This window comes from Rhipicephalus microplus, chromosome 3 (assembly GCF_043290135.1).
Source record: "Rhipicephalus microplus isolate Deutch F79 chromosome 3, USDA_Rmic, whole genome shotgun sequence".
Taxonomy (NCBI): domain Eukaryota; kingdom Metazoa; phylum Arthropoda; class Arachnida; order Ixodida; family Ixodidae; genus Rhipicephalus; species Rhipicephalus microplus.
Window position 1 is genome coordinate 158,188,735 of NC_134702.1, and position 27,030 is coordinate 158,215,764.

At 49.7% G+C, this 27,030-nt stretch overlaps 34 non-coding genes across 34 annotated transcripts; all 34 read left to right on the forward strand.

Moving 5' to 3' along the window:
• The first annotated feature begins 4 nt into the window (after positions 1–4).
• TRNAE-CUC (transfer RNA glutamic acid (anticodon CUC)) lies at positions 5–76 on the forward strand. The gene has a single exon. It is a non-coding gene; the product is annotated as a tRNA-Glu (tRNA).
• A 1,717-nt stretch (positions 77–1,793) lies between these two features.
• Positions 1,794–1,868, forward strand: TRNAE-CUC (transfer RNA glutamic acid (anticodon CUC)). The gene has a single exon. It is a non-coding gene; the product is annotated as a tRNA-Glu (tRNA).
• Positions 1,869–1,981: 113 nt separating this feature from the next.
• Positions 1,982–2,053, forward strand: TRNAE-CUC (transfer RNA glutamic acid (anticodon CUC)). Its single transcript has one exon. It is a non-coding gene; the product is annotated as a tRNA-Glu (tRNA).
• A 111-nt stretch (positions 2,054–2,164) lies between these two features.
• On the forward strand, positions 2,165–2,237 carry TRNAE-CUC (transfer RNA glutamic acid (anticodon CUC)). The gene has a single exon. It is a non-coding gene; the product is annotated as a tRNA-Glu (tRNA).
• Positions 2,238–3,449: 1,212 nt separating this feature from the next.
• Positions 3,450–3,521, forward strand: TRNAE-CUC (transfer RNA glutamic acid (anticodon CUC)). The gene has a single exon. It is a non-coding gene; the product is annotated as a tRNA-Glu (tRNA).
• A 3,319-nt stretch (positions 3,522–6,840) lies between these two features.
• Positions 6,841–6,912, forward strand: TRNAE-CUC (transfer RNA glutamic acid (anticodon CUC)). The gene has a single exon. It is a non-coding gene; the product is annotated as a tRNA-Glu (tRNA).
• Positions 6,913–7,025: 113 nt separating this feature from the next.
• Positions 7,026–7,097, forward strand: TRNAE-CUC (transfer RNA glutamic acid (anticodon CUC)). Its single transcript has one exon. It is a non-coding gene; the product is annotated as a tRNA-Glu (tRNA).
• Positions 7,098–7,203: 106 nt separating this feature from the next.
• Positions 7,204–7,281, forward strand: TRNAE-UUC (transfer RNA glutamic acid (anticodon UUC)). The gene has a single exon. It is a non-coding gene; the product is annotated as a tRNA-Glu (tRNA).
• Positions 7,282–7,394: 113 nt separating this feature from the next.
• Positions 7,395–7,466, forward strand: TRNAE-CUC (transfer RNA glutamic acid (anticodon CUC)). Its single transcript has one exon. It is a non-coding gene; the product is annotated as a tRNA-Glu (tRNA).
• Positions 7,467–7,947: 481 nt separating this feature from the next.
• On the forward strand, positions 7,948–8,019 carry TRNAE-CUC (transfer RNA glutamic acid (anticodon CUC)). Its single transcript has one exon. It is a non-coding gene; the product is annotated as a tRNA-Glu (tRNA).
• Positions 8,020–12,275: 4,256 nt separating this feature from the next.
• TRNAE-UUC (transfer RNA glutamic acid (anticodon UUC)) lies at positions 12,276–12,348 on the forward strand. The gene has a single exon. It is a non-coding gene; the product is annotated as a tRNA-Glu (tRNA).
• Positions 12,349–12,461: 113 nt separating this feature from the next.
• Positions 12,462–12,533, forward strand: TRNAE-CUC (transfer RNA glutamic acid (anticodon CUC)). The gene has a single exon. It is a non-coding gene; the product is annotated as a tRNA-Glu (tRNA).
• Positions 12,534–12,831: 298 nt separating this feature from the next.
• On the forward strand, positions 12,832–12,903 carry TRNAE-CUC (transfer RNA glutamic acid (anticodon CUC)). Its single transcript has one exon. It is a non-coding gene; the product is annotated as a tRNA-Glu (tRNA).
• Positions 12,904–13,016: 113 nt separating this feature from the next.
• On the forward strand, positions 13,017–13,088 carry TRNAE-CUC (transfer RNA glutamic acid (anticodon CUC)). Its single transcript has one exon. It is a non-coding gene; the product is annotated as a tRNA-Glu (tRNA).
• Positions 13,089–13,561: 473 nt separating this feature from the next.
• TRNAE-CUC (transfer RNA glutamic acid (anticodon CUC)) lies at positions 13,562–13,633 on the forward strand. The gene has a single exon. It is a non-coding gene; the product is annotated as a tRNA-Glu (tRNA).
• A 113-nt stretch (positions 13,634–13,746) lies between these two features.
• TRNAE-CUC (transfer RNA glutamic acid (anticodon CUC)) lies at positions 13,747–13,818 on the forward strand. The gene has a single exon. It is a non-coding gene; the product is annotated as a tRNA-Glu (tRNA).
• Positions 13,819–14,114: 296 nt separating this feature from the next.
• Positions 14,115–14,186, forward strand: TRNAE-CUC (transfer RNA glutamic acid (anticodon CUC)). The gene has a single exon. It is a non-coding gene; the product is annotated as a tRNA-Glu (tRNA).
• A 113-nt stretch (positions 14,187–14,299) lies between these two features.
• Positions 14,300–14,371, forward strand: TRNAE-CUC (transfer RNA glutamic acid (anticodon CUC)). The gene has a single exon. It is a non-coding gene; the product is annotated as a tRNA-Glu (tRNA).
• Positions 14,372–15,736: 1,365 nt separating this feature from the next.
• TRNAE-CUC (transfer RNA glutamic acid (anticodon CUC)) lies at positions 15,737–15,808 on the forward strand. The gene has a single exon. It is a non-coding gene; the product is annotated as a tRNA-Glu (tRNA).
• Positions 15,809–17,368: 1,560 nt separating this feature from the next.
• TRNAE-CUC (transfer RNA glutamic acid (anticodon CUC)) lies at positions 17,369–17,440 on the forward strand. Its single transcript has one exon. It is a non-coding gene; the product is annotated as a tRNA-Glu (tRNA).
• Positions 17,441–17,551: 111 nt separating this feature from the next.
• TRNAE-UUC (transfer RNA glutamic acid (anticodon UUC)) lies at positions 17,552–17,624 on the forward strand. The gene has a single exon. It is a non-coding gene; the product is annotated as a tRNA-Glu (tRNA).
• A 1,372-nt stretch (positions 17,625–18,996) lies between these two features.
• TRNAE-UUC (transfer RNA glutamic acid (anticodon UUC)) lies at positions 18,997–19,069 on the forward strand. Its single transcript has one exon. It is a non-coding gene; the product is annotated as a tRNA-Glu (tRNA).
• A 290-nt stretch (positions 19,070–19,359) lies between these two features.
• On the forward strand, positions 19,360–19,431 carry TRNAE-UUC (transfer RNA glutamic acid (anticodon UUC)). The gene has a single exon. It is a non-coding gene; the product is annotated as a tRNA-Glu (tRNA).
• Positions 19,432–20,099: 668 nt separating this feature from the next.
• On the forward strand, positions 20,100–20,171 carry TRNAE-CUC (transfer RNA glutamic acid (anticodon CUC)). The gene has a single exon. It is a non-coding gene; the product is annotated as a tRNA-Glu (tRNA).
• A 1,932-nt stretch (positions 20,172–22,103) lies between these two features.
• Positions 22,104–22,175, forward strand: TRNAE-CUC (transfer RNA glutamic acid (anticodon CUC)). The gene has a single exon. It is a non-coding gene; the product is annotated as a tRNA-Glu (tRNA).
• A 298-nt stretch (positions 22,176–22,473) lies between these two features.
• On the forward strand, positions 22,474–22,545 carry TRNAE-CUC (transfer RNA glutamic acid (anticodon CUC)). The gene has a single exon. It is a non-coding gene; the product is annotated as a tRNA-Glu (tRNA).
• A 475-nt stretch (positions 22,546–23,020) lies between these two features.
• Positions 23,021–23,092, forward strand: TRNAE-CUC (transfer RNA glutamic acid (anticodon CUC)). Its single transcript has one exon. It is a non-coding gene; the product is annotated as a tRNA-Glu (tRNA).
• Positions 23,093–23,204: 112 nt separating this feature from the next.
• On the forward strand, positions 23,205–23,276 carry TRNAE-CUC (transfer RNA glutamic acid (anticodon CUC)). The gene has a single exon. It is a non-coding gene; the product is annotated as a tRNA-Glu (tRNA).
• Positions 23,277–23,556: 280 nt separating this feature from the next.
• TRNAE-CUC (transfer RNA glutamic acid (anticodon CUC)) lies at positions 23,557–23,628 on the forward strand. The gene has a single exon. It is a non-coding gene; the product is annotated as a tRNA-Glu (tRNA).
• Positions 23,629–23,734: 106 nt separating this feature from the next.
• On the forward strand, positions 23,735–23,806 carry TRNAE-CUC (transfer RNA glutamic acid (anticodon CUC)). Its single transcript has one exon. It is a non-coding gene; the product is annotated as a tRNA-Glu (tRNA).
• A 1,405-nt stretch (positions 23,807–25,211) lies between these two features.
• TRNAE-CUC (transfer RNA glutamic acid (anticodon CUC)) lies at positions 25,212–25,283 on the forward strand. The gene has a single exon. It is a non-coding gene; the product is annotated as a tRNA-Glu (tRNA).
• Positions 25,284–26,476: 1,193 nt separating this feature from the next.
• On the forward strand, positions 26,477–26,548 carry TRNAE-CUC (transfer RNA glutamic acid (anticodon CUC)). Its single transcript has one exon. It is a non-coding gene; the product is annotated as a tRNA-Glu (tRNA).
• Positions 26,549–26,659: 111 nt separating this feature from the next.
• On the forward strand, positions 26,660–26,732 carry TRNAE-UUC (transfer RNA glutamic acid (anticodon UUC)). Its single transcript has one exon. It is a non-coding gene; the product is annotated as a tRNA-Glu (tRNA).
• A 113-nt stretch (positions 26,733–26,845) lies between these two features.
• On the forward strand, positions 26,846–26,917 carry TRNAE-CUC (transfer RNA glutamic acid (anticodon CUC)). Its single transcript has one exon. It is a non-coding gene; the product is annotated as a tRNA-Glu (tRNA).
• The last annotated feature ends 113 nt before the right edge of the window (positions 26,918–27,030 follow it).

The window sequence follows — 27,030 nt, forward strand, 5'->3', positions numbered from 1 at the left end:
CGTTCTCGGCGTGGTCTAGTGGCTAGGATACCTGGCTCTCACCCAGGAGGCCCGGGTTCGATTCCTGGTGTCGAAAGTGTTTTCTTTTATCTGCTATCATCAAGCCTCCTAATTGGGCATGCTATGTAATTTCAATATGTTTACCCTTTTGACTGAATGGCTCAGCGATCACGGCACTCAATGTATCCCCCGACATTATCTAGTGGCTAGGATACCTGGCTCTCACCCAGCAGGCCCGGGTGCGATTCCCGGCGTCGGAAGTATTTTCTTTTATCTGCCATCATCAAGTCTCCAGTTGCGCACGCTATAAAACTTCAATACTTTTACCTTGTTTGCCGAATGACTAAGCGATCGCTCCGTCCCTCTCCAGCATGGTATGTGGCATGGATACCTGGCTTTCAACTAGGAGGCCCGGGTACGATTCCCGGTGTCGGGAGTATTTATCTTTTATCTGCTATCATCAAGTCTCCAATTTGCGCACGCTATGTAAGTTCAGTACTTATACCCTGTTGGCCGAATCGCTAAGCGATCGCTCCGTCCCGCTCTGTTCTCCGGCATGGTCTAGTGGCTAGAATACCTGGTTCCACCCAGGAGGCCCGGGTTCGATTCCCGGTGTCGGAAGTATTTTGTTTTATCTGCTGTCATCAAGTTTCCAATTTGTGAACGGTATGTAACTTCAATAGTTTTACCCTGTTGGCCCAATGGCTAAGCGATCACTCCATCTCTCTCCATTCTCCGGCGTGGTCTAGTGTCTAGGATACCTGGCTATTACCCAGGAGGCCCAGGTTCGATTCCCGGTGTCGAAAGTATTTTCTTTTATCTGCTATCATCAAGTCTCCAATTTGCGCACGGTATGTAACTTCAGTAGTTTTACCCTGTTGGCCGAATGGCTAAGCGATCGCTCTTTCCCTTTCCGTTCTCCAGCATGGTCTAGTGGCTAGGATACCTGGCTCTCACCCAGGAGGCCCGGGGTCGGAAGAATTTTTTTATCTGCTATCATCGTCTCCAATTTGCGCAAGCTATACAACTTTATTACTTTTACCTTGTTGGCCGAATGACTAAGGGATCGCTCCGCCCCTCTTCGGCATGGTCTAGTGGCTTGGATATCTCGCTCTCACCCGAGAGGCCCGGGTACGATTCCCGGTGTCAGAAGTGTTTTCTTTTATCTGCTATCATCAAGTCTCCAATTTGCGCACGCTATGTAACTTCAATACTTTTACCCTGTTGGCCGAATCGCTAAGCGATCACTCCGGCCATCTCTGTTCTCCGGCATGATCTGAAGGCTAGGATACCTGGCTCTCACCCAGGAGGCCCGGGTAGGATTCCCGGTGTCGAAAGTATTTTCTTTTATCTGCTATCATCAAATCTCCAATTTGCGCACGGTATGTAACTTCAATAGTTTTACCCTGTTGGCCAAATCGCTAAGCGATCGCTCCTTCCCTCTCTGTTCTCCGGCATGGCCTAGTGGCTAGGATACCTGGCTCTCACTCAGGAGGCGCGGGTGCGATTTCTGGTGTCGGAAGTATTTTCTTTTATCTGCTATCATCTACATACCTTCAATGCTTTTACCCTGTTGACCGAATGCCTAAGCGATTGCTCCGTCCCTCTCCGTTCTCCGGCGTGGTCTGGTGGCTAGGATATCTGGCTCTCACCCAGGTGACCTGGATTTGGTTCCCGGTGTCGGAAGTATTTTTTATCTGCTATCCCCATGTCTCCAATTTGCGCACGCTATATAGGTTCAATACTTTTACCCTGTTGGCCGAATTACTAAGCGACCGCTCCGTCGCTCTCCTTTCTCCGGCATGGTCTAGTGGCTAGGATACCTGGCTCTCACCCAGGAGGCCCGGGTTCAATTTCCGGTGTGGAAAGTATTTTCTTTAATCTGCTATCATCAAGCCTCCAATTTGCGCACGCGATGTAACTTCAATACTTTTACCATGTGGGCCGAATGGCTAAGCGATCACTTGTTCCTTCTCCGTTCTCCAGCTTGGTCTAGTGGCTAGGATACCTGGCTCTCACCCAGGAGGCCCGGGTTCGATTCTCGGTGTCGGAAGTATTTTCTTTTGTCTGCTGTCTTCAAATCTCCAATTTGCACACGCTATGTAACTTGAATAGTTTTACCCTGTTGGCTGAATGGCTAAGCGATCGCTCCGTCCCTTTCCGTTCTCGGCGTGGTCTAGTGGCTAGGATACCTGGCTCTCACCCAGGAGGTCCGGGTTCGATTCCTGGTGTCGGAAGTATTTTCTTTTATCTGCTGTCATCAAGTCTCCAATTTATGCACGGTATGTAACTTTAATAGATTTACCTTGTTGGCCGAATGGCTAAGCGATCGCTCCGTCTCTCTCCGTTCTCCGGCGTAGTCTAGTGGCTAGAATACCTGGCTCTCACACAGGAGGCCCGGGTTCGATTCCCGGTGTCGAAAGTGTTTTCTTTTATCTGCTATCATCAAGCCTCCTATTTGGGCATGCTAAGTAATTTCAATATGTTTACCCTTTTGACTGAATGGCTCAGCGATCACGGCACTCAATGTATCCCCCGACATTATCTAGTGGCTAGGATACCTCGCTCTCACCCTGGAGGCCCGGGTGCGATTCCCGGCGTCGGAAGTATTTTCTTTTATCTGCCATCATCAAGTCTCCAATTGCGCACGCTATAAAACTTCAATACTTTTACCTTGTTTGCCGAATGACTAAGCGATCGCTCCGTCCCTCTCCGGCATGGTATGTGGCATGGATACCTGGCTTTCAACTAGGAGGCCCGGGTACGATTCCCGGTGTCGGGAGTATTTATCTTTTATCTGCTATCATCAAGTCTCCAATTAGCGCACGCTATGTAAGTTCAGTACTTATACCCTGTTGGCCGAATCGCTAAGCAATCGCTCCGTCCCGCTCCGTTCTCCGGCATGGTCTAGTGGCTAGAATACCTGGTTCCACCCAGGAGGCCCGGGTTCGATTCCCGGTGTAGGAAGTATTTTGTTTTATCTGCTGTCATCAAGTTTCCAATTTGTTAACGGTATGTAACTTCAATAGTTTTACCCTGTTGGCCCAATGGCTAAAGATCGCTCCGTCTTTCTCCGTTCTCCGGCGTGGTCTGGTGGCTAGGATACCTGGCTCTCAACTAGGAGGCCCGGGTACCATTCCCAGAGTCGGAAGTATTTTCTTTTATGTGCTATTATCAAGTCTCCAATTTGCGCACGGTATGTAACTTCAATAGTTTTACCCTGTTGGCTGAATGGCTAAGCGATCGCATCGTCCTGCTCCGTTCTCCGGCATCGTCTAGCGGCTAGGATACCTGGCTCTCATCCAGGAGACCCGGGTTCGATTTCCAGTGTCGGAAGTATTTTCTTTTATCTGATATCATAAAGTCTTCAATTTGCGCACGCAATATAACTTCAATAGTTTTACCCTGTTGGCCGAATGGCTAAGCGATCGCCCTTTCCCTCTCCGTTCTCCGGCATGGTCTAGTGGCTAGGATACCTGGCTCTCACACAGGAGGCCCGGGTGCGATTCCCGGTGTCGGAAGTATTTTCTTTTATCTGCTGTCATCAAGTCTCCAATTTGTGCAGGGTATGTAACTTCAATAGTTTTACCCTTTTGGCCAAATCGCTAAGCGATCACTGCGGCCCTCTCTGTTCTCCGGCATGATCTAAAGGCTAGGATACCTGGCTCTCACCCAGGAGGCTCGGGTGCAATTCCCGGCGTCGGAAGTATTTTATTTTATCGGCTATCATCAAGTCTCCAATTTGCGCATGCAATATACCTTCAATACTTTTACCTTGTTGGCCGAATGACTAAGCGATCGCTCCGTCTCTCTCCGGCATGGCTTAGTGGCTTGGATACCTGGCTCTCACCCAGGAGGCCCGGGTAGGATTCCCGGTGTCGGAAGTATTTTCTTTTATCTGCTATCATCAAGTCTCCAATTTGCGCACGGTATGTAACTACAATAGTTTTACCATGTGGCCAAATCACTAAGCGATCGCTCCTTCCCTCACTGTTCTCCGGCATGGTCTAGTGGCTAGGATACCTGGCTCTCACTCAGGAGGCCCGGGTGCGATTTCTGGTGTCGGAAGTATTTTCTTTTATCTGCTATCATCTACATACCTTCAATACTTTTACCCTGTTGGCCGAATGCCTAAACGATCGCTCCGTCCCTCTCCGTTCTCCGGCGTGGTCTGGTGACTAGGATATCTGGCTCTCACCCAGGTTACCTGGGTTCGGTTCTCGGTGTCGGAAGTATTTTTTCATCTACTATCCTCAAGTCTCCAATTTGCGCACGCTATATAGGTTCAATATTTTTACCCTGTTTGCCGAATTGCTAAGCGATCGCTCTGTCCCTCTCCATTCTCCGGCATGGTCTAGTGGCTAGGATACCTGGCTCTCACCCAGGAGGCCCTGGTTCCATTCTCGGTGTCGGAAGTATTTTCTTTTCTCTGCTATCATCTACATACCTTCAATACTTTTACCCTGTCTGCCGAATGCCTAAGTGACTGCTCCGTCCCTCTCCGTTCTGCGGCGTGGTCTGGTGGCTAGGATATCTGGCTCTCACCCAGCTGAACTGGGTTTGGTTCCCGGTGTCGGAAGTTTTTTTTTATCTGCTATCCTCGAGTCTCCACTTTGCGCACGCTATATAGGTGCAATACTTTTACCCTGTTGGCCGAATTGCTAAGCGATCGCTCCGTCCCTCTCCGTTCTCCGGCATGGTCTAGTGGCTAGGAGACCTGGCTCTCACCCAAGAGGCCCGGGTTCGATTCCCCGGGTTGGAAGTATTTTCTTTTATCTGCTATCATTAAGTGTCCTATTTGCGCACGCGATGTAACTTCAATACTTTTACCCTATGGGCCGAATGGCTAAGCAATCGCTCGTTCCCTCTCTGTTCTCTGGCATGGTCTAGTGGCTAGGATGCCTGGCTCGCACCCAGGAGGCCCGGGTGCGATTTCCGGTGTTGGAAGTATTTTTTTTTATCAGCTATCATCAAGTCTCCAATTTGCGCACGCAATATATCTTCAATACTTTTACCCTGTTGGCCGAATGGCTAAGCGATCGCTCCGTGCCTCTCCGTTCTCCGGCATGGTCTAGTGTCTAGATACCTGGCTCTCACAAAGGAGGCCCGATTGCGATTCCCGCTGTCGGAAGTGTTTTCTTTTCTCTGCTATCATCAAGTCTCCAATTTGCGCACGCTATGTAAATTCAATAGTTTTACCCTGTTGGCCGAATGGCTAAGCGATCTCTCTTTCCTTCTTCGTTCTCCAACATGGTCTAGTGGCTAAGATACCTGGCTCTCACCCAGAAGGCCCTGGTGCGATTCCCACTGTCGGATTTATTTTCTTTTATCTGCTATCATCAAGTCTTCAATTCGCGCAGGCTATTTAACTTCAATAGTTTAACCCTCTGCCCGAATGGCTAAGCGATCGCTCCATCCCTCTCCGTTCTCGGCGTGGTCCTGTGGCTTAGATATCTGGCTCTCACCCAGGAGGCCCGTGTTCGATTCCCGGTGTCGGAAATATTTTTATCTGCTATCTTCACGTCTCCAATAGGCGCACGCTATATAACTTCATTACTTTTACCTTGTTGGCCGAATGACTAAGCGATCGCTCAGCCCCTCTTCGGCATGGTCTAGTGGCTTGGATATCTGGCTCTCACCCAGGAGGCCCGGGTACGAATTCCGGTGTTTCAAGTATTTTCTTCTATCTGCTGTCTTCAAATCTCCAATTTGCGCACGGTAAGTAACTTGAATAGTTTTACCCTGTTGGCCGAATCGCTAAGCGATCACTCCGGTCCTCTCTGTTCTCCGGCATGATCTAAAGGCTAGGATACCTGGCTCTCACCCAGGAGGCTCGGGTGCAATTCCCGGCGTCGGAAGTATTTTCTTTTATCGGCTATCATCAAGTCTCCAATTTGCGCATGCAATATAACTTCAATACTTTTACCTTGCTGGCCGAATGACTAAGCGATCGCTCCGTCTCTCTCCGGCATGGCCTAGTGGCTTGGATACCTGGCTCTCACCCAGGAGGCCCGGGTAGGATTCCCGGTGTCGGAAGTATTTTCTTTTATCTGCTATCATCAACTCTCCAATTTGCGCACGGTATGTAACTTCAATAGTTTTACCATGTGGCCAAATCACTAAGCGATCGCTCCCTCCCTCACTGTTCTCCGGCATGGTCTAGTGGCTAGGATACCTGGCTCTCACTCAGGAGGCCCGGGTGCGATTTTTGGTGTCGGAAGTATTTTCTTTTATCTGCTATCATCTACATACCTTCAATACTTTTACCCTGTTGGCCGAATGCCTAAACGATCGCTCCGTCCCTCTCCGTTCTCCAGCGTGGTCTGGTGACTAGGATATCTGGCTCTCACCCAGGTGACCTGGGTTCGGTTCTCGGTGTCGGAAGTATTTTTTCATCTGCTATCCTCAAGTCTCCAATTTGCGCACGCTATATAGGTTCAATATTTTTACCCTGTTTGCCGAATTGCTAAGCGATCGCTCTGTCCCTCTCCATTCTCCGGCATGGTCTAGTGGCTAGGATACCTGGCTCTCACCCAGGAGGCCCTGGTTCCATTCTCGGTGTCGGAAGTATTTTCTTTTCTCTGCTATCATCTACATACCTTCAATACTTTTACCCTGTCTGCCGAATGCCTAAGTGATTGCTCCGTCCCTCTCCGTTCTCCGGCGTGGTCTGGTGGCTAGAATATCTGGCTCTCACCCAGGTGACCTGGGTTCGGTTCCCGGTGTCGGAAGTATTTTTATCTGCTATCCCCAAGTCTCCAATCTGCGCACGCTATATAGGTTCAATACTTTTACCCTGTTGGCCGAATTACTAAGCGACTGCTCCGTCCCTCTCCTTTCTCCGGCATGGTCTAGTGGCTAGGATACCTGGCTCTCACCCAGGAGGCCCGGGTTCAATTCCCGGTGTCGGAAGTATTTTCTTTCATCTGCTATCATCAAGCCTCCAATTTGCGCACGCGATGTAACTTCAATACTTTTACCCTGTGGGCCGAATGGCTAAGCGATCACTTGTTCCCTCTCTGTTCTCCAGCATGGTCTAGTGGCTAGGATACCTGGCTCTCACCCAGGAGGCCCGGGTTCGATTCCCGGTGTCGGAAGGATTTTCTTTTATCTGCTGTCTTCAAATCTCTAATTTGCACACGCTATGTAACTTGAATAGTTTTACCCTGTTGGCTGAATGGCTAAGCGATCGCTCCGTCCCTTTCCGTTCTCAGCGTGGTCTAGTGGCTAGGATACCTGGCTTTCACCCAGAAGGCCCGGGTTCGATTCCCGGTGTCGGAAGTATTTTCTTTTATGTACTGTCATGAAGTCTCCAATTTGCGCAGGGTATTTAACTTCAATAGTTTTACCCTGTTGGCCGAATGGCTAAGCGATCGCTCCGTCCCTCTCCATTCTCCGGCATGGTCTAGTGGCTAGGATACCTGGCTCTCACCTAGGATGCCCGGGTTCGATTCCCGGTGTCGAAGGTATTTTCTTTTATCTGCTGTCATCAAGTCTCCAATTTGCGCACGCTATGTAACTTCAAGTTTTACCCTGTTGGCCGAATGGCTAAGCGATCTCTCCGTCCCTCTCCGTTCTCTGGCACGGTCTAGTGTCTAGGATACCTGGCTCTCACCAAGGAGGCCCGATTGCGATTCCCGCTGTCGGAAGTATTTTCTTTTCTCTGCTATCATCAAGTCTTCAATTTGCGCACGCTATGACTCTTCAATACTTTTACCTTGTTGGCCGAATCGCTAAGCGATCGCTCCGTCCCTCTCCGTTCTTCGGCATGGTATAGTGGCTAGGATACCTGGCTCTCACCCAGGAGGCCCGGGTGCGATTCCCGGTGTTGGATGTATTTTGTTTTATCTGCTGTCATCAAGTCTCCAATTTGTGCACGGTATGTAACTTTAATAGATTTACCTTGTTGGCCGAATGGCTAAGCGATCGCTCCGTCTCTCTCCGTTCTCCGGCGTAGTGTAGTGGCTAGAATACCTGGCTCTCACCCAGGAGGCCCGGGTTCGATTCCCGGTGTCGAAAGTGTTTTCTTTTATCTGCTATCATCAAGCGTCCTATTTGGGCATGCTATGTAATTTCAATATGTTTACCCTTTTGACTGAATGGCTCAGCGATCACGACACTCAATGTATTCCCCGACATTATCTAGTGGCTAGGATACCTGGCTCTCACCCAGGAGGCCCGGGTGCGATTCCCGGCGTCGGAAGTATTTTCTTTTATCTGCTATCATCAAGTCTCCAATTGCGCACGCTATAAAACTTCAATACTTTTACCTTGTTTGCCGAATGACTAAGCGATCGCTCCGTCCCTCTCCCGCATGGTATGTGGCATGGATGCCTGGCTTTCAACTAGGAGGCCCGGGTACGATTCCCGGTGTCGGAGAATTTATCTTTTATCTGCTATCATCAAGTCTCCAATTTGCGCACGCTATGTAAGTTCAGTACTTTTACCCTGTTGGCCGAATCGCTAAGCGATCGCTCCGTCCCGCTCCGTTCTCCGGCATGGTCTAGTGGCTAGAATACCTGGTTCCACCCAGGAGGCCCGGGTTCGATTCCCGGTGTAGGAAGTATTTTGTTTTATCTGCTGTCATCAAGTTTCCGATTTGTGAACGGTATGTAACTTCAATAGTTTTACCCTGTTGGCCCAATGGCTAAAGATCGCTCCGTCTTTCTCCGTTCTCCGGCGTGGTCTGGTGGCTAGGATACCTGGCTTTCAACTAGGAGGCCCGGGTACCAATCCCAGAGTCGGAAGTATTTTCTTTTATGTGCTATCATCAAGTCTCCAATTTGCGCACGGTATGTAACTTCAATAGTTTTACCCTGTTGGCTGAATGGCTAAGCGATCGCATCGTCCTGCTCCGTTCTCCGGCATCGTCTAGCGGCTAGGATACCTGGCTCTCATCCAGGAGACCCAGGTTCGATTTCCAGTGTCGGAAGTATTTTCTTTTATCTGATATCATAAAGTCTTCAATTTGCGCACGCAATATAACTTCAATAGTTTTACCCTGTTGGCCGAATGGCTAAGCGATCGCCCTTTCCCTCTCCGTTCTCCGGCATGGTCTAGTGGCTAGGATACCTGGCTCTCACACAGGAGGCCTGGGTGCGATTCCCGGTGTCGGAAGTATTTTCTTTTATCTGCTGTCATCAAGTCTCCAATTTGTGCAGGGTATGTAACTTCAATAGTTTTACCCTTTTGGCCGAATCGTTAAGCGATCACTCCGGCCTTCTTTGTTCTCCGGCATGATCTAAAGACTAGGATACCTGGCTCTCACCCAGGAGGCTCGGGTGCAATTCCCGGCTTCGGAAGTATTTTCTTTTATCGGCTATCATCAAGTCTCCAATTTGCGCATGCAATATAACTTCAATACTTTTACCTTGTTGGCCGAATGACTAAGCGATCGCTCCGTCTCTCGCCGGCATGGCCTAGCGGCTTGGATACCTGGCTCTCACCCAGGAGGCCCGGGTAGGATTCCCGGTGTCGGAAGTATTTTCTTTTATCTGCTATCATCAAGTCTCCAATTTGCGCACGGTATGTACCTTCAATAGTTTTACCATGTGGCCAAATCACTAAGCGATCGCTCCTTCCCTCACTGTTCTCCGGCATGGTCTAGTGGCTAGGATACCTGGCTCTCACTCAGGAGGCCCGGGTGCGATTTCTGGTGTCGGAAGTATTTTCTTTTATCTGCTATCATCTACATACCTTCAATACTTTTACCCTGTTGGCCGAATGCCTAACCGATCGCTCCGTCCCTCTCCGTTCTCCGGCGTGGTCTGGTGACTAGGATATCTGGCTCTCACCCAGTGACCTGGGTTCGGTTCTCGGTGTCGGAAGTATTTTTTCATCTGCTATCCTCAAGTCTCCAATTTGCGCACGCTATATAGGTTCAATATTTTTACCCTGTTTGCCGAATTGCTAAGCGATCGCTCTGTCCCTCTCCATTCTCCGGCATGGTCTAGTGGCTAGGATACCTGGCTCTCACCCAGGAGGCCCTGGTTCCATTCTTGGTGTCGGAAGTATTTTCTTTTCTCTGCTATCATCTACATACCTTCAATACTTTTACCCTGTCTGCCGAATGCCTAAGTGATGGCTCCGTCCCTCTCCGTTCTGCGGCGTGGTCTGGTGGCTAGGATATCTGGCTCTCACCCAGGTGACCTGGGTTTGGTTCCCGGTGTCGGAAGTTTTTTTTTTATCTGCTATCCTCGAGTCTCCAATTTGCGCACGCTATATAGGTGCAATACTTTTACCCTGTTGGCCGAATTGCTAAGCGATCGCTCCGTCCCTCTCCGTTCTCCGGCATGGTCTAGTGGCTAGGATACCTGGCTCTCACCCAAGAGGCCCGGGTTCAATTCCCCGGGTTGGAAGTATTTTCTTTTATCTGCTATCATTAAGTGTCCAATTTGCGCACGCGATGTAACTTCAATACTTTTACCCTGTGGGCCGAATGGCTAAGCAATCACTCGTTCCCTCTCTGTTCTCTGGCATGGTCTAGTGGCTAGGATGCCTGGCTCGCACCCAGGAGGCCCGGGTGCGATTTCCGGTGTTGGAAGTATTTTCTTTTATCAGCTATCATCAAGTCTCCAATTTGCGCACGCAATATAACTTCAATACTTTTACCCTGTTGGCCGAATGGCTAAGCGATCGCTCCGTTCCTCTTCGTTCTCCGGCATGGTCTAGTGTCTAGATACCTGGCTCTCACCAAGAAGGCCCGATTGCGATTCCCGCTGTCGGAAGTATTTTCTTTTCTCTGCTATCATCAAGTCTCCAATTTGCGCACGCTATGTAAATTCAATAGTTTTACCCTGTTGGCCGAATGGCTAAGCGATCTCTTTTTCCTTCTTCGTTCTCCAACATGGTCTAGTGGCTAAGATACCTGGCTCTCACCCAGGAGGCCCTGGTGCGATTCCCACTGTCGGATTTATTTTCTTTTATCTGCTCTCATCAAGTCTTCAATTCGCGCAGGCTATTTAACTTCAATAGTTTTACCCTGCTGCCCGAATGGCTAAGCGATCGCTCCATCCCTCTCCGTTCTCGGCGTGGTCCTGTGGCTTAGATATCTGGCTCTCACCCAGGAGGCCCGTGTTCGATTCCCGGTGTCGGAAATATTTTTATCTGCTATCTTCACGTCTCCAATAGGCGCACGCTATATAACTTCATTACTTTTACCTTGTTGGCCGAATGACTAATCGATCGCTCCGCCCCTCTTCGGCATGGTCTAGTGGCTTGGATATCTGGCTCTCACCCAGGAGGCCCGGGTACGAATTCCGGTGTTGCAAGTATTTTCTTCTATCTGCTGTCTTCAAATCTCCAATTTGCGCACGGTAAGTAACTTGAAAAGTTTTCCCCTGTTGGCCGAATCGCTAAGCGATCACTCCGGTCCTCTCTGTTCTCCGGCATGATCTAAAGGCTAGGATACCTGGCTCTCACCCAGGAGGCTCGGGTGCAATTCCCGGCGTCGGAAGTATTTTCTTTTATCGGCTATCATCAAGTCTCCAATTTGCGCATGCAATATAACTTCAATACTTTTACCTTGCTGGCCGAATGACTAAGCGATCGCTCCGTCTCTCTCCGGCATGGCCTAGTGGCTTGGATACATGGCTCTCACCCAGGAGGCCCTGGTAGGATTCCCGGTGTCGGAAGTATTTTCTTTTATCTGCTATCATCAAGTCTCCAATTTGCGCACGGTATGTAACTTCAATAGTTTTACCATGTGGCCAAATCACTAAGCGATCGCTCCTTCCCTCACTGTTCTCCGGCATGGTCTAGTGGCTAGGATACCTGGCTCTCACTCAGGAGGCCCGGGTGCGATTTCTGGTGTCGGAAGTATTTTCTTTTATCTGCTATCATCTACATACCTTCAATACTTTTACCCTGTTGGCCGAATGCCTAAACGATCGCTCCGTCCCTCTCCGTTCTCCAGCGTGGTCTGGTGACTAGGATATCTGGCTCTCACCCAGGTGGCCTGGGTTCGGTTCTCGGTGTCGGAAGTATTTTTTCATCTGCTATCCTCAAGTCTCCAATTTGCGCACGCTATATAGGTTCAATATTTTTACCCTGTTTGCCGAATTGCTAAGCGATCGCTCTGTCCCTCTCCATTCTCCGGCATGGTCTAGTGGCTAGGATACCTGGCTCTCACCCAGGAGGCCCTGGTTCCATTCTCGGTGTCGGAAGTATTTTCTTTTATCTGCTGTCTTCAAATCTCTAATTTGCACACGCTATGTAACTTGAATAGTTTTACCCTGTTGGCGGAATGGCTAAGCGATCGCTCCGTCCCTTTCCGTTCTCGGCGTGGTCTAGTGGCTAGGATACCTGGCTTTCACCCAGAAGGCCCGGGTTCAATTCCCGGTGTCGGAAGTATTTTCTTTTATGTGCTGTCATGAAGTCTCCAATTTGCGCACGGTATTTAGCTTCAATAGTTTTACCCTGTTGGCCGAATGGCTAAGCGATCGCTCCGTCCCTCTCCATTCTCCGGCATGGTCTAGTGGCTAGGATACCTGGCTCTCACCTAGGATGCCCGGGTTCGATTCCCGATGTCGAAGGTATTTTCTTTTATCTGCTGTCATCAAGTCTCCAATTTGCGCACGCTATGTAACTTCAATAGTTTTACCCTGTTGGCCGAATGGCTAAGCGATCTCTCCGTCCCTCTCCGTTCTCCGGCACGGTCTAGTGTCTAGGATACCTGGCTCTCACCAAAGAGGCCCGATTGCGATTCCCGCTGTCGGAAGTATTTTCTTTTCTCTGCTATCATCAAGTCTTCAATTTGCGCACGCTATGACTCTTCAATACTTTTACCTTGTTGGCCGAATCGCTAAGCGATCGCTCCGTCCCTCTCCGTTCTTCGGCATGGTCTAGTGGCTAGGATACCTGGCTCTCACCCAGGAGGCCCGGGTGCGATTCCCGGTGTTGGATGTATTTTGTTTTATCTGCTGTCATCAAGTCTCCAATTTGTGCACGGTATGTAACTTTAATAGATTTTTCTTGTTGGCCGAATGGCTAAGCGATCGCTCCGTCTCTCTCCGTTCTCCGGCGTAGTGTAGTGGCTAGAATACCTGGCTCTCACCCAGGAGGCCCGGGTTCGATTCCCGGTGTCGAAAGTGTTTTCTTTTATCTGCTATCATCAAGCGTCCTATTTGGGCATGCTATGTAATTTCAATATGTTTACCCTTTTGACTGAATGGCTCAGCGATCACTACACTCAATGTATTCCCCGACATTATCTAGTGGCTAGGATACCTGGCTCTCACCCAGGAGGCCCGGGTGCGATTCCCGGCGTCGGAAGTATTTTCTTTTATCTGCTATCATCAAGTCTCCAATTGCGCACGCTATAAAACTTCAATACTTTTACCTTGTTTGCCGAATGACTAAGCGATCGCTCCGTCCCTCTCCCGCATGGTATGTGGCATGGATGCCTGGCTTTCAACTAGGAGGCCCGGGTACGATTCCCGGTGTCGGAGAATTTATCTTTTATCTGCTATCATCAAGGCTCCAATTTGCGCACGCTATGTAAGTTCAGTACTTTTACCCTGTTGGCCGAATCGCTAAGCGATCGCTCCGTCCCGCTCCGTTCTCCGGCATGGTCTAGTGGATAGGATACCTGGCTCTCACCCAGGAGGCCCGGGTAGGATTCCCGGTGTCGGAAGTATTTTCTTTTATCTGCTATCCTCAAGGCTCCAATTTGCGCACGCTATATAGGTTCAATACTTTTACCCTGTTGGCCGAATTACTAAGCGACCGCTCCGTCCCTCTCGTTTCTCCGGCATGGTATAGTGGCTAGGATACCTGGCTCTCACCCAGGAGGCCCGGGTTCAATTCCCGGTGTCGGAAGTATTTTCTTTTATCTGCTATCATCAAGCCTCCAATTTGCGCACGCGATGTAACTTCAGTACTTTTACCCTGTGGGCCGAATGGCTAAGCGATCACTTGTTCCTTCTCCGTTCCCCAGCTTTATTGTGGCTAGGATACCTGGCTCTCACCCAGGAGGCCCGGGTTCGATTCCCGGTGTCGGAAGTATTTTCTTTTATCTGCTGTCTTCAAATCTCCAATTTGCACACGCTATGTAACTTGAATAGTTTTACCCTGTTGGCTGAATGGCTAAGCGATCGCTCCGTCCCTCACCGTTCTTCGGCATGGTCTAGTGGCTAGGATACCTGGCTCTCACCCAGGAGGCCCGGGTGCGATTCCCGGTGTTGGATGTATTTTGTTTTATCTGCTGTCATCAAGTCTCCAATTTGTGCACGGTATGTAACTTTAATAGATTTACCTTGTTGGCCGAATGGCTAAGCGATCGCTCCGTCTCTCTCCGTTCTCCGGCGTAGTGTAGTGGCTAGAATACCTGGCTCTCACCCAGGAGGCCCGGGTTCGATTCCCGGTGTCGAAAGTGTTTTCTTTTATCTGCTATCATCAAGCGTCCTATTTGGGCATGCTATGTAATTTCAATATGTTTACCCTTTTGACTGAATGGCTCAGCGATCACGACACTCAATGTATTCCCCGACATTATCTAGTGACCTGGCTCTCACCCAGGAGGCCCGGGCTCTCACCCAGGAGGCCCGGGTGCGATTCCCGGCGTCGGAAGTATTTTCTTTTATCTGCTATCATCAAGTCTCCAATTGCGCACGCTATAAAACTTCAATACTTTTACCTTGTTTGCCGAATGACTAAGCGATCGCTCCGTCCCTCTCCGGTATGGTATGTGGCATGGATGCCTGGCTTTCAACTAGGAGGCCCGGGTACGATTCCCGGTGTCGGAGAATTTATCTTTTATCTGCTATCACCAAGTCTCCAATTTGCGCACGCTATGTAAGTTCAGTACTTTTACCCTGTTGGCCGAATCGCTAAGCGATCGCTCCGTCCCGCTCCGTTCTCCGGCATGGTCTAGTGGCTAGAATACCTGGTTCCACCCAGGAGGCCCGGGTTCGATTCCCGGTGTCGGAAGTATTTTGTTTTATCTGCTGTCATCAAGTCTTCAATTTGTGAATGGTATGTAACTTCAATAGTTTTACCCTGTTGGCCCAATGTCTAAGCGATCGCTCCATCTCTCTCCGTTCTTCGGCATGGTCTAGTGGCTAGGATACCTGGCTCTCACCCAGGAGGCCCGGGTGCGATTCTCGGTGTTGGATGTATTTTGTTTTATCTGCTGTCATCAAGTCTCCAATTTGTGCACGATATGTAACTTTAATAGATTTACCTTGTTGGCCGAATGGCTAAGCGATCGCTCTGTCACTCTCCGTTCTCCGGCATGGTCTAGAAGCTAGGACACCTGGCTCTCACTCAGGAGGCCCGGGGTCGGAAGTATTTTTTTATCTGCTATCATCGTATTCAATTTGCGCAAGCTATACAACTTTATTACTTTTACCTTCTTGGCCGATTGACTAAGCGATCGCTCCGCTCCTCTTCGGCATGGTCTAGTGGCTCGGATATCTGGCTCTCACCCGAGAGGCCCGGGTACGATTCCCGGTGTCAGAAGTGTTTTCTTTTATCTGCTATCATCAAGTCTCCAATTTGCGCACGCTATGTAACTTCAATACTTTTACCCTCTTGGCCGAATCGCTAAGCGATCGCTCCTTCCCTCTCTGTTCTCCGGCATGGTCTAGTGGCTAGGATACCTGGCTCTCATTCAGGAGGCCCGGGTGCGATTTCTGGTGTCGGAAGTATTTTATTTTCTCTGCGATCATCTACATACCTTCAATACTTTTACCCTGTTGGCTGAATGGCTAAGCGATCGCATCGTCCTGCTCCGTTCTCCGGCATCGTCTAGCGGCTAGGATTCCTGGCTCTCATCCAGGAGACCCGGGTTCGATTCCCAGTGTCGGAAGTATTTTCTTTTATCTGATATCATAAAGTCTTCAATTTGCGCACGCAATATAACTTCAATAGTTTTACCCTGTTGGCCGAATGGCTAAGCGATCGCCCTTTCCCTCTCCGTTCTCTGGCATGGTCTAGTGGCTGGGATACCTGGCTCTCGCACAGGAGGCCCGGGTGCGATTCCCGGTGTCGGAAGTATTTTCTTTTATCTGCTGTCATCAAGTCTCCAATTTGTGCAGGGTATGTAACTTCAATAGTTTTACCCTTTTGGCCAAATCTCTAAGCGATCACTCCGGCCCTCTCTGTTCTCCGGCATGATCTAAAGGCTAGGATACCTGGCTCTCACCCAGGAGGCCCGGGTTCCATTCTCGGTGTAGGAAGTATTTTCTTTTCTCTGCTATCATCTACATACCTTCAATACTTTTACCCTGTCTGCCGAATGCCTAAGCGATTGCTCCGTCCCTCTCCGTTCTCCGGCGTGGTCTGGTGGCTAGGATATCTGGCTCTCACCCAGGTGACCTGGGTTTGGTTCCCGGTGTCGGAAGTTTTTTTTTTATCTGCTATCCTCAAGTCTCCAATTTGCGCACGCTATATAGGTTCAATACTTTTACCCTGTTGGCCGAATTGCTAAGCGATCGCTCCGTCCCTCTCCGTTCTCTGGCATGGTCTAGTGGCTAGGATACCTGGCTCTCACCCAAGAGGCCCGGGTTCAATTCCCCGGGTTGGAAGTATTTTCTTTTATCTGCTATCATTAAGTGTCCAATTTGCGCACGCGATGTAACTTCAATACTTTTACCCTGTGGGCCGAATGGCTAAGCAATCGCTCGTTCCCTCTCTGTTCTCTGGCATGGTCTAGTGGCTAGGATACCTGGCTCGCACCCAGGAGGCCCGGGTGCGATTTCCGGTGTTGGAAGTATTTTCTTTTATCAGCTATCATCAAGTCTCCAATTTGCGCACGCAATATAACTTCTATACTTTTACCCTGTTGGCCGAATGGCTAAGCGATCGCTCCATCCCTCTCCGTTCTCTGGCATGGTCTAGTGTCTAGGATACCTGGCTCTCACCAAGGAGGCCCGATTGCGATTCCCGCTGTCGGAAGTATTTTCTTTTCTCTGCTATCATCAAGTCTCCAATTTGCGAACGCTATGTAAATTCAATAGTTTTACCCTGTTGGCCGAATGGCTAAGCGATCGCTCTTTCCCTCTTCGTTCTCCAACATGGTCTAGTGGCTAAGATACCTGGCTCTCACCCAGGAGGCCCTGGTGCGATTCCCACTGTCGGATTTATTTTCTTTTATCTGCTATTATCAAGTCTTCAATTCGCGCAGGCTATGTAACTTCAATAGTTTTACCCTGTTGCCCGAATGGCTAAGCGATCGCACCATCCCTCTTCGTTCTCGGCGTGGTCCTGTGGCTTAGATATCTGGCTCTCACCCAGGAGGCCCGTGTTCGATTCCCGGTGTCGGATATATTTTTTATCTGCTATCTTCAAGTCTCCAATTGGCGCACGCTATATAACTTCATTACTTTTACCTTGTTGGCCGAATGACTAAGCGATCGCTCCGCCCCTCTTCGGCACGGTCTAGTGGCTTGGATATCTGGCTCTCACCCAGGAGGCCCGGGTTCGATTCCCGGTGTCGGAAGTATTTTCTTTTGTCTGCTGTCTTTATATGTCCAATTTGCGCACGCTATGTAACTTGAATAGTTTTACCCTGTTGGCTGAATGGCTAAGCGATCGCTCCATCTCTTTCCGTTCTCGGTGTGGTCTAGTGGCTAGGATACCTGGCTTTCACCCTGGAGGCCCGGGTTCGATTCCCGGTGTCGGAAGTATGTTCTTTTATCTGCTGTCATCAAGTCTTCAATTTACGCACGCTATGTATCTTCAAGAGTTTTACTCAGTTGGCCGAATGGCTAAGCGATCGCTCCGTCCCTCTCTGTTCTCCGGCATGGTCTAGTGGCTAGGATACCTGGCTCTCACTCAGGAGGCCCGGGTGCGATTTCTGGTGTCGGAAGTATTTTCTTTTCTCTGCTATCATCTACATACCTTCAATACTTTTACCCTGTTGGCCGAATGCCTAAGCGATTGCTCCGTCCCTCTTCATTCTCCGGCGTGGTCTGGTGGCTAGGATATCTGGCTCTCACCCAGGTGACCTGGGTTTGGTTTCCGGTGTCGGAAGTTTTTTTTTATCTGCTATCCTCAAGTCTCCAATTTGCGCACGCTATATAGGTTCAATACTTTTACCCTGTTGGCCGAATTGCTAAGCGATCGCTCCGTCCCTCTCCGTTCTCCGGCATGGTCTAGTGGCTAGGATACCTGGCTCTCACCCAAGAGGCCCGGGTTCAATTCCCCGGGTTGGAAGTATTTTCTTTTATCTGCTATCATTAGGTCTCCAATTTGCGCACGCGATGTAACTTCAATACTTTTACCCTGTGGGCAGAATGGCTAAGCGATCGCTCCGTCCCTCTCGGTTCTCCAGCATGGTCTAGTGTCTAGGATACCTGGCTCTCACCAAGGAGGCCCGTTTGCGATTCCCGCTGTCGGAAGTATTATCTTTTCTCTGCTATCATCAAGTCTCCAATTTGCGCACGCTATGTAAATTCAATAGTTTTACCCTGTTGGCCGAATGGCTAAGCGATCGCTCTTTTCCTCTTCGTTCTCCAACATGGTGTAGTGGCTAAGATACCTGGCTCTCACCCAGGAGGCCCTGGTGCGATTCCCACTGTCGGATTTATTTTCTTTTATCTGCTATCATCAAGACTTCAATTCGCGCAGGCTATGTAACTTCAATAGTTTTACCCTGTTGCCCGAATGGCTAAGCGATCGCTCCATCCCTCTTCGTTCTCGGCGTGGTCCTGTGGCTTGGATATCTGGCTCTCACCCAGGAGGCCCGTGTTCGATTCCCGGTGTCGGAAATATTTTTTATCTGCTATCTTCAAGTCTCCAATTGGCGCACGCTATATAACTTCAATACTTTTACCTTGTTGGCCGAATGACTAAGCGATTGCTCCGCCCCTCTTCGGCATGGTCTAGTGGCTTGGATATCTGGCTCTCACCCAGGAGGCCCGGGTACGATTTCCGGTGTTGCAAGTATTATCTTCTATCTGCTGTCTTCAAATCTCCAATTTTCGCACGGTATGTATCTTGAATAGTTTTACCCTATTGGCTGAATGGCTAAGCGATCTCTCCGTCCCTTTCCGTTCTCGGCGTGGTCTAGTGGCTAGGATACCTGGCTTTCACCCAGGAGGCCCGGGTTCGATTCCCGGTGTTGGAAGTATTTTCTTTTATCTGCTGTCATCAAGTCTCCAATTTGCGCACGGTATGTAACTTCAATAGTTTTACCCTGTTGGCTGAATGGCTAAGCGATCTCTCCGTCCCTCTCCGTTCTCCGGCATGGTCTAGTGTCTAGGATACCTGGCTCTCACCAAGGAGGCCCGGGTGCGATTCCCGGCATCGGAAGTATTTTCTCTTATCTGCTATCGTCAAGTCTCCAACTGCGCACGCTATAAAACTTCAATACTTTTACATTGTTTGCCGAATGACTAAGCGATCGCTCCGTCCCTCTCCGGCATGGTCTAGCGGCTTGGATACCTGGCTTTCAACTAGGAGGCCCGGGTACGATTCCCGGTGTCGGATGTAATTTTCATTTATCTGCTATCATCAATTCTCCAATTTGCGCACGCTATGTGTGTTCAGTACTTTTACCCTGTTGGCCGAATCGCTAAGCGATCGCTTCGTCCCGCTCTGTTCTCCGGCATGGTATAGTGGCTAGAATACCTGGTTCCACCCAGGAGGCCCGGGTTCGATTCCCGGTGTCGGAAGTATTTTGTTTTATCTGCTGTCATCAAGTCTCCAATTTGTGAACGGTATGTAACTTCTATAGTTTTACCCTGTTGGCCCAATGGCTAAGCGATCGCTCCGTCTTTCTCCGTTCTCCGGCGTGGTCTGGTGGCTAGGATACCTGGCTCTCAACTAGGAGGCCCGGGTACAATTCCCAGAGTCGGAAGTATTTTCTTTTATGTGCTATCATCAAGTCTCCAATTTGCGCACGGTATGTAACTTCAATAGTTTTACCCTGTTGGCTGAATGGCTAAGCGATCGCACCGTCCTGCTCCGTTCTCCGGCATCGTCTAGTGGCAAGGATACCTGGCTCTTATCGAGGAGACCCGGGTTCGATTTCCAGTGTCGGAAGTATTTTCTTTTATCTGATATCATAAAGTCTTCAATTTGCGCACGCAATATAACTTCAATAGTTTTACCCTGTTGGCCGAATGGCTAAGCGATCGCCCTTTCCCTCTCCGTTCTCCGGCATGGTCTAGTGGCTAGGATACCTTGCTCTCACCCAGGAGGCCCGGGTGCGATTCCCGGTGTCGGAAGTATTTTCTTTTATCTGCTGTCATCAAGTCTCCAATTTGTGCAGGGTATGTAACTTCAATAGTTTTACCCTGTTGGCCGAATGGCTAAGCGATCACTCCGGCCCTCTATGTTCTCCGGCATGATCTAAAGGCTAGGATACCTGGCTCTCACCCAGGAGGCCCGGGTGCAATTCCCGGCGTCAGAAGTATTTTCTTTTATCGGCTATCATCAAGTCTGCAATTTGGGCATGCAATATAACTAAAATACTTTTACCTTGGTGGCCGAATGACTACGCGATCGCTCCGTCTCTCTCCGGCATGGCCTAGTGGCTTGGATACCTGGCTCTCACCCAGGAGGCCCGGGTAGGATTCCCGGTGTCGGAAGTATTTTCTTTTATCTGCTATCATCAAGTCTCCAATTTGCGCACGGTATGTAACTTCAATAGTTTTACCATGTGGCCAAATCGCTAAGCGATCGCTCCTTCCCTCTCTGTTCTCCGGCATGGTCTAGTGGCTAGGATACCTGGCTCTCACTCAGGAGGCCCGGGTGCGATTTCTGGTGTCGGAAGTATTTTCTTTTATCTGCTATCATCTACATACCTTCAATACTTTTACCCTGTACGCCGAATGCCTAAGCGATCGCTCCGTCCCTCTCCGTTCTCCGGCGTGGCCTGGTGACTAGGATATCTGGCTCTCACCCAGGTGACCTGGGTTCGGTTCTCGGTGTCGGAAATATTTCTTTCATCTGCTATCCTCAAGTCTCCAATTTGCGCACGCTATATAGGTTCAATATTTTTACCCTGTTGGCCGAATTGCTAAGCGATCGCTCTGTCCCTCTCCATTCTCCGGCATGGTCTAGTGGCTAGGATACCTGTCTCTTACCCAGGAGGCCCGGGTTCCATTCTCGGTGTCGGAAGTATTTTCTTTTATCTGCTATCATGAAGTCTCCAATTTGCGCACGCGATGTAACTTCAATACTTTTACCCTGTGGGCCGAATGGCTAAGCGATCGCTCGTTCCCTCTCTGTTCTCCACCATGGTCTAGTGGCCAGGATACCTGGCTCGCACCCAGAAGGCCCGGGTGCGATTTCCGGTGTCATAAGTATTTTCTTTGATCAGCTATCATCAAGTCTCCAATTTGCGCACGCAATATAACTTCAATACTTTTACCCTGTTGGCCGAATGCCTAAGTGATCGCTCCGTCTCTCTCCGTACTCCGGCGTCGTCTGGTGGCTAGGATACCTGGCTCTCACCCAGGAGTCCAGGGTTCGATTCCCAGTGTCGAAGGTATATATTTTATCTGCTGTCATCAAGACTCCAATTTGCGCACGGTATCTAACTTCAATAGTTTTACCCTGTTGGCCGAATGGCTAAGTAATCGCTCCATCCCTCCCCGTTCTTTGGCATGGTCAAGTGGCTAGGATACCTGGCTCTCACCCAGGAGGCCCGGGTTCGATTCCCAGTGTCGGAAGTATTTTCTTTTATCTGCTGTCATGAAGTGTCCAATTCGCGCATGGTATGCAACTTCAATAGTTTTACCCTGTTGGCCGAATGGTTAAGCGATCTCTCCGTCCCTCTCCGTTCTCCGGCATGGTCTAGTGTCTAGGATACCTGGCTCTCACCCAGGAGGCCCGGCTGCAATTCCCGATGTCGGAAGTATTTTCTCTTATCTGCTATCATCAAGTCTCCAATTCGCGCACGCTATATAACTTCAATACTTTTAACTTGTTGGCCGAATTGCTAAGCGATCGCTCCGTCCTTCTCCGTTCTCCGGCATGGTCTGGTAGCTAGGATACCTGGCTTTCTTCCAGGAAGCCCGGGTTCGATTCCTGGTGTCGGAAGTATTTTCTTTTGTCTTCTGTCTTCAAGTCTCTAATTTGCGCACGCCATGTATCTTCAATTGTTTTACTCAGTTGACCAAATGGTTAAGCGATCGCTCCGTCCCTCTCTGTTATCCGGCATGGTCTAGTGGCTTGGATACCTGGCTCTCACCCAGGAGGCCCGGGTACGATTCCCGGGGTCGGAAGTATTTCCTTTTATCTGCTGTCATCAAGTCTCCAATTTACGCATGCTATGTAACTTCAATAGTTTTACCCTGTTGGCCCAATGGCTAAGCGATCGCTCCGTCTTTCTCCGTTCTCCGGCGTGGTCTAGTGTCTAGGATACCTGGCTCTCACCCAGGAGACCCGGCTTCGATTTCTGGGGTCGGAAGTATTTTCTTTTATGTGCTGTAATCAAGTCTCCAATTTAAGCACGGTATGTAACTTGAATAGTTTTACCCTGTTGGCCGAAAGGCTAAGTGATCGCTCCGTCCCTCTCCATTCTCCGGCATAATCTAGTGGCTAGGATACCTGGTTCTCACCCAGGAGGCCCGGGTGCGATTCCCGGTGTCGGAAGTATTTTGTTTTGTCTGCTGTCATCAAGTCTCCAATTGGTGCACGGTATGTAACTTTAATAGATTTACCTTGTTGGCCGAATGACTAAGCGATCGCTCCGTCTCTCTCCGGCATGGTATAGTGGCTTGGATACCGGGCTCTCACCTAGGAGGCCCGGGTAGGATTCCCGGTGTCGGAAGTATTTTCTTTTATCTGCTATCATCAAGTCTCCGATTTGCGCACGGTATGTAACTTCAATAGTTTTACCATGTGGCCAAATCGCTAAGCGATCGCTCCTTCCCTCTCTGTTCTCCGGCATGGTCTAGTGGCTAGGATACCTGGCTCTCACCCAGGAGACCCGGGTTCGATTTCTGGGGTCGGAAGTATTTTCTTTTATGTGCTGTCATCAAGTCTCCAATTTAAGCACGGTATGTAACTTCAATACTTTTACCTTGTTGGCCGAATCGCTAAGCGATCGCTGCGTCGCTCTCCGTTCTTCGGCATGGTCTAGTGGCTAGGATACCTGGCTCTCACCCAGGAGGCCCGGGTTCGATTCCCGGTGTCGAAGGTATTTTCTTTCATCTGCTGTCATCAAGTCTCCAATTTACGCACGCTATGTAACTTCAATATTTTACCCTGTTGGCCAAATGGCTAAGCGATCGCTCCGTGCCTCTCCTTTCTCCGGCATAATCTAGTGGCTAGGATACCTGGTTCTCACCCAGGAGGCCCGGGTGCGATTCTCGGTGTCGGAAGTATTTTCTTTTATCTGCTATCATCACGTCTCCAATTTGCGCAAGCGATGTAACTTCAATACTTTTACCCTGTGGGCCGAATGGCTAAGCGATCGCTCGTTCCCGTCTAGTGGCTAGGATACCTGGCTTGCACCCAGGAGGCCCGGGTGCGATTTCCGGTGTCGGAAGTATTTTCTTTCATCAGCTATCATCAAGTCTCCGACTTGCGCACGCCATATAACTTCAATGCTTTTACCCTGTTGGCCAAATGCCTAAGCGATCGCTCCGTCCCTCTCCGTTCTCCGGCATAATCTAGTGGCTAGGATACCTGGTTCTCACCCAGGAGGCCCGGGTGCGATTCCCGGTGTCGGAAGTATTTTGTTTTGTCTGCTGTCATCAAGTCTCCAATTGGTGCACGGTATGTAACTTTAATAGATTTACCTTGTTGGCCGAATGACTAAGCGATCGCTCCGTCTCTCTCCGGCATGGTCTAGTGGCTTGGATACCTGGCTCTCACCCAGGAGGCCCGGGTACGATTCCCGGGGTCGGAAGTATTTCCTTTTATCTGCTGTCATCAAGTCTCCAATTTACGCATGCTATGTAACTTCAAGTTTTACCCTGTTGGCCGAATGGCTAAGCGATCTCTCCGTCCCTCTCCGTTCTCTGGCACGGTCTAGTGTCTAGGATACCTGGCTCTCACCAAGGAGGCCCGATTGCGATTCCCGCTGTCGGAAGTATTTTCTTTTCTCTGCTATCATCAAGTCTTCAATTTGCGCACGCTATGACTCTTCAATACTTTTACCTTGTTGGCCGAATCGCTAAGCGATCGCTCCGTCCCTCTCCGTTCTTCGGCATGGTATAGTGGCTAGGATACCTGGCTCTCACCCAGGAGGCCCGGGTGCGATTCCCGGTGTTGGATGTATTTTGTTTTATCTGCTGTCATCAAGTCTCCAATTTGTGCACGGTATGTAACTCCAATAGTTTTACCCTGTTGGCCGAATGGCTAAGCAATCGCTCCGTACCTGCCCGTTCTTTGGCATGGTCTAGTGGCTGGGATACCTGGCTCTCACCCAGGAGGGCCGGGTTCGATTCTCGGTGTCGGAAGTATTTTCTTTTGTCTGCTGTCATCAACTCTCCAATTCGCACACGGTATGCAACTTCAATATCTTTACCCTGTTGGCCGAATGGTTAAGCGATCTCTCCATCCCTCTCCGTTCTCCGGCATGGTCTAGTGTCTAGGATACCTGGCTCTCACCCAGGAGGCCCGGTTGCAATTCCCGGTGTCGGAAGTATTTTCTTTTATCTGCTATCATCAAGTCTCCAATTCGCGCACGCTATGTAACTTCAATACTTTTACCTTGTTGGCCGAATCGCTAAGCGATCGCTCCGTCCTTCTCCATTCTCCGGCATGGTCTAGTGGCTAGGATACCTGTCTCTCACCCAGGAGGCCCGGGTTCTATTCTCGGTGTCGGAAGTATTTTCTTTTATCTGCTATCATGAAGTCTCCAATTTGCGCACGCGATGTAACTTCAATACTTTTACCCTGTGGGCCGAATGGCTAAGCGATCGCTCGTTCCCTCTCTGTTCTCCACCATGGTCTAGTGGCTAGGATACCTGGCTCGCACCCAGAAGGCCCGGGTGCGATTTCCTGTGTCATAAGTATTTTCTTTGATCAGCTATCATCAAGTCTCCAATTTGCGCACGCAATATAACTTCAATACTTTTACCCTGTTGGCCGAATGCCTAAGTGATCGCTCCGTCTCTCTCCGTACTCCGGCGTCGTCTGGTGGCTAGGATACCTGGCTCTCACCCAGGAGGCCAGGGTTCGATTCCCAGTGTCGAAGGTATATATTTTATCTGCTGTCATCAAGACTCCAATTTGCGCACGGTATTTAACTTCAATAGTTTTACCCTGTTGGCCGAATGGCTAAGTAATCGCACCGTCCTGCTCCGTTCTCCGGCATCGTCTAGCGGCTAGGATACCTGGCTCTCAACCAGGAGACCCGGGTTCGATTCCCAGTGTCGGAAGTATTTTCTTTTATCTGATATCATAAAGTCTTCAATTTGCGCACGCAATATAACTTCAATAGTTTTACCCTGTTGGCCGAATGGCTAAGCGATCGCCCTTTCCCTCTCCGTTCTCCGGCATGGTCTAGTGGCTAGGATACCTTGCTCTCACCCAGGAGGCCCGGGTGCGATTCCCGGTGTCGAAAGTATTTTCTTTTATCTGCTGTCATCAAGTCTCCGATTTGTGCAGGGTATGTAACTTCAATAGTTTTACCCTGTTGGCCGAATGGATAAGCGATCACTCCGGCCCTCCATGTTCTCCGGCATGATCTAAAGGCTAGGATACCTGGCTCTCACCCAGGAGGCCCGGGTGCAATTCCCGGCGTCGGAAGTATTTTCTTTTATCGGCTATCGTCAAGTCTCCAATTTGCGCATGCAATATAACTTCAATACTTTTACCTTGTTGGCCGAATGACTACGCGATCGCTCCGTCTCTCTCCGGCATGGCCTAGTGGCTTGGATACCTGGCTCTCACCCAGGAGGCCCGGGTAGGATTCCCGGTGTCAGAAGTATTTTCTTTTATCTGCTATCATCAAGTCTCCAATTTGCGCACGGTATGTAACTTCAATAGTTTTACCATGTGGCCAAATCGCTAAGCGATCGCTCCTTCCCTCTCTGTTCTCCGGCATGGTCTAGTGGCTAGGATACCTGGCTCTCACTCAGGAGGCCCGGGTGCGATTTCTGGTGTCGGAAGTATTTTCTTTTATCTGCTATCATCTACATACCTTCAATACTTTTACCCTGTACGCCGAATGCCTAAGCGATCGCTCCGTCCCTCTCCGTTCTCCGGCGTGGTCTGGTGACTAGGATATCTGGCTCTCACCCAGGTGACCTGGGTTCGGTTCTCGGTGTCGGAAATATTTTTTTCATCTGCTATCCTCAAGTCTCCAATTTGCGCACGCTATATAGGTTCAATATTTTTACCCTGTTGGCCGAATTGCTAAGCGATCGCTCTGTCCCTCTCCATTCTCCGGCATGGTCTAGTGGCTAGGATACCTGTCTCTCACCCAGGAGGCCCGGGTTCCATTCTCGGTGTCGGAAGTATTTTCTTTTATCTGCTATCATGAAGTCTCCAATTTGCGCACGCGATGTAACTTCAATACTTTTACCCTGTGGGCCGAATGGCTAAGCGATCACTTGTTCCCTCTCTGTTCTCCAGCATGGTCTAGTGGCTAGGATACCTGGCTCTCACCCAGGAGGCCCGGGTTCGATTCCCGGTGTCGGAAGGATTTTCTTTTATCTGCTGTCTTCAAATCTCTAATTTGCACACGCTATGTAACTTGAATAGTTTTACCCTGTTGGCTGAATGGCTAAGCGATCGCTCCGTCCCTTTTCGTTCTCGGCGTGGTCTAGTGGCTAGGATACCTGGCTTTCACCCAGAAGGCCCGGGTTCGATTCCCGGTGTCGGAAGTATTTTCTTTTATGTACTGTCATGAAGTCTCCAATTTGCGCAGGGTATTTAACTTCAATAGTTTTACCCTGTTGGCCGAATGGCTAAGCGATCGCTCCGTCCCTCTCCATTCTCCGGCATGGTCTAGTGGCTAGGATACCTGGCTCTCACCTAGGATGCCCGGGTTCGATTCCCGGTGTCGAAGGTATTTTCTTTTATCTGCTGTCATCAAGTCTCCAATTTGCGCACGCTATGTAACTTCAAGTTTTACCCTGTTGGCCGAATGGCTAAGCGATCTCTCCGTCCCTCTCCGTTCTC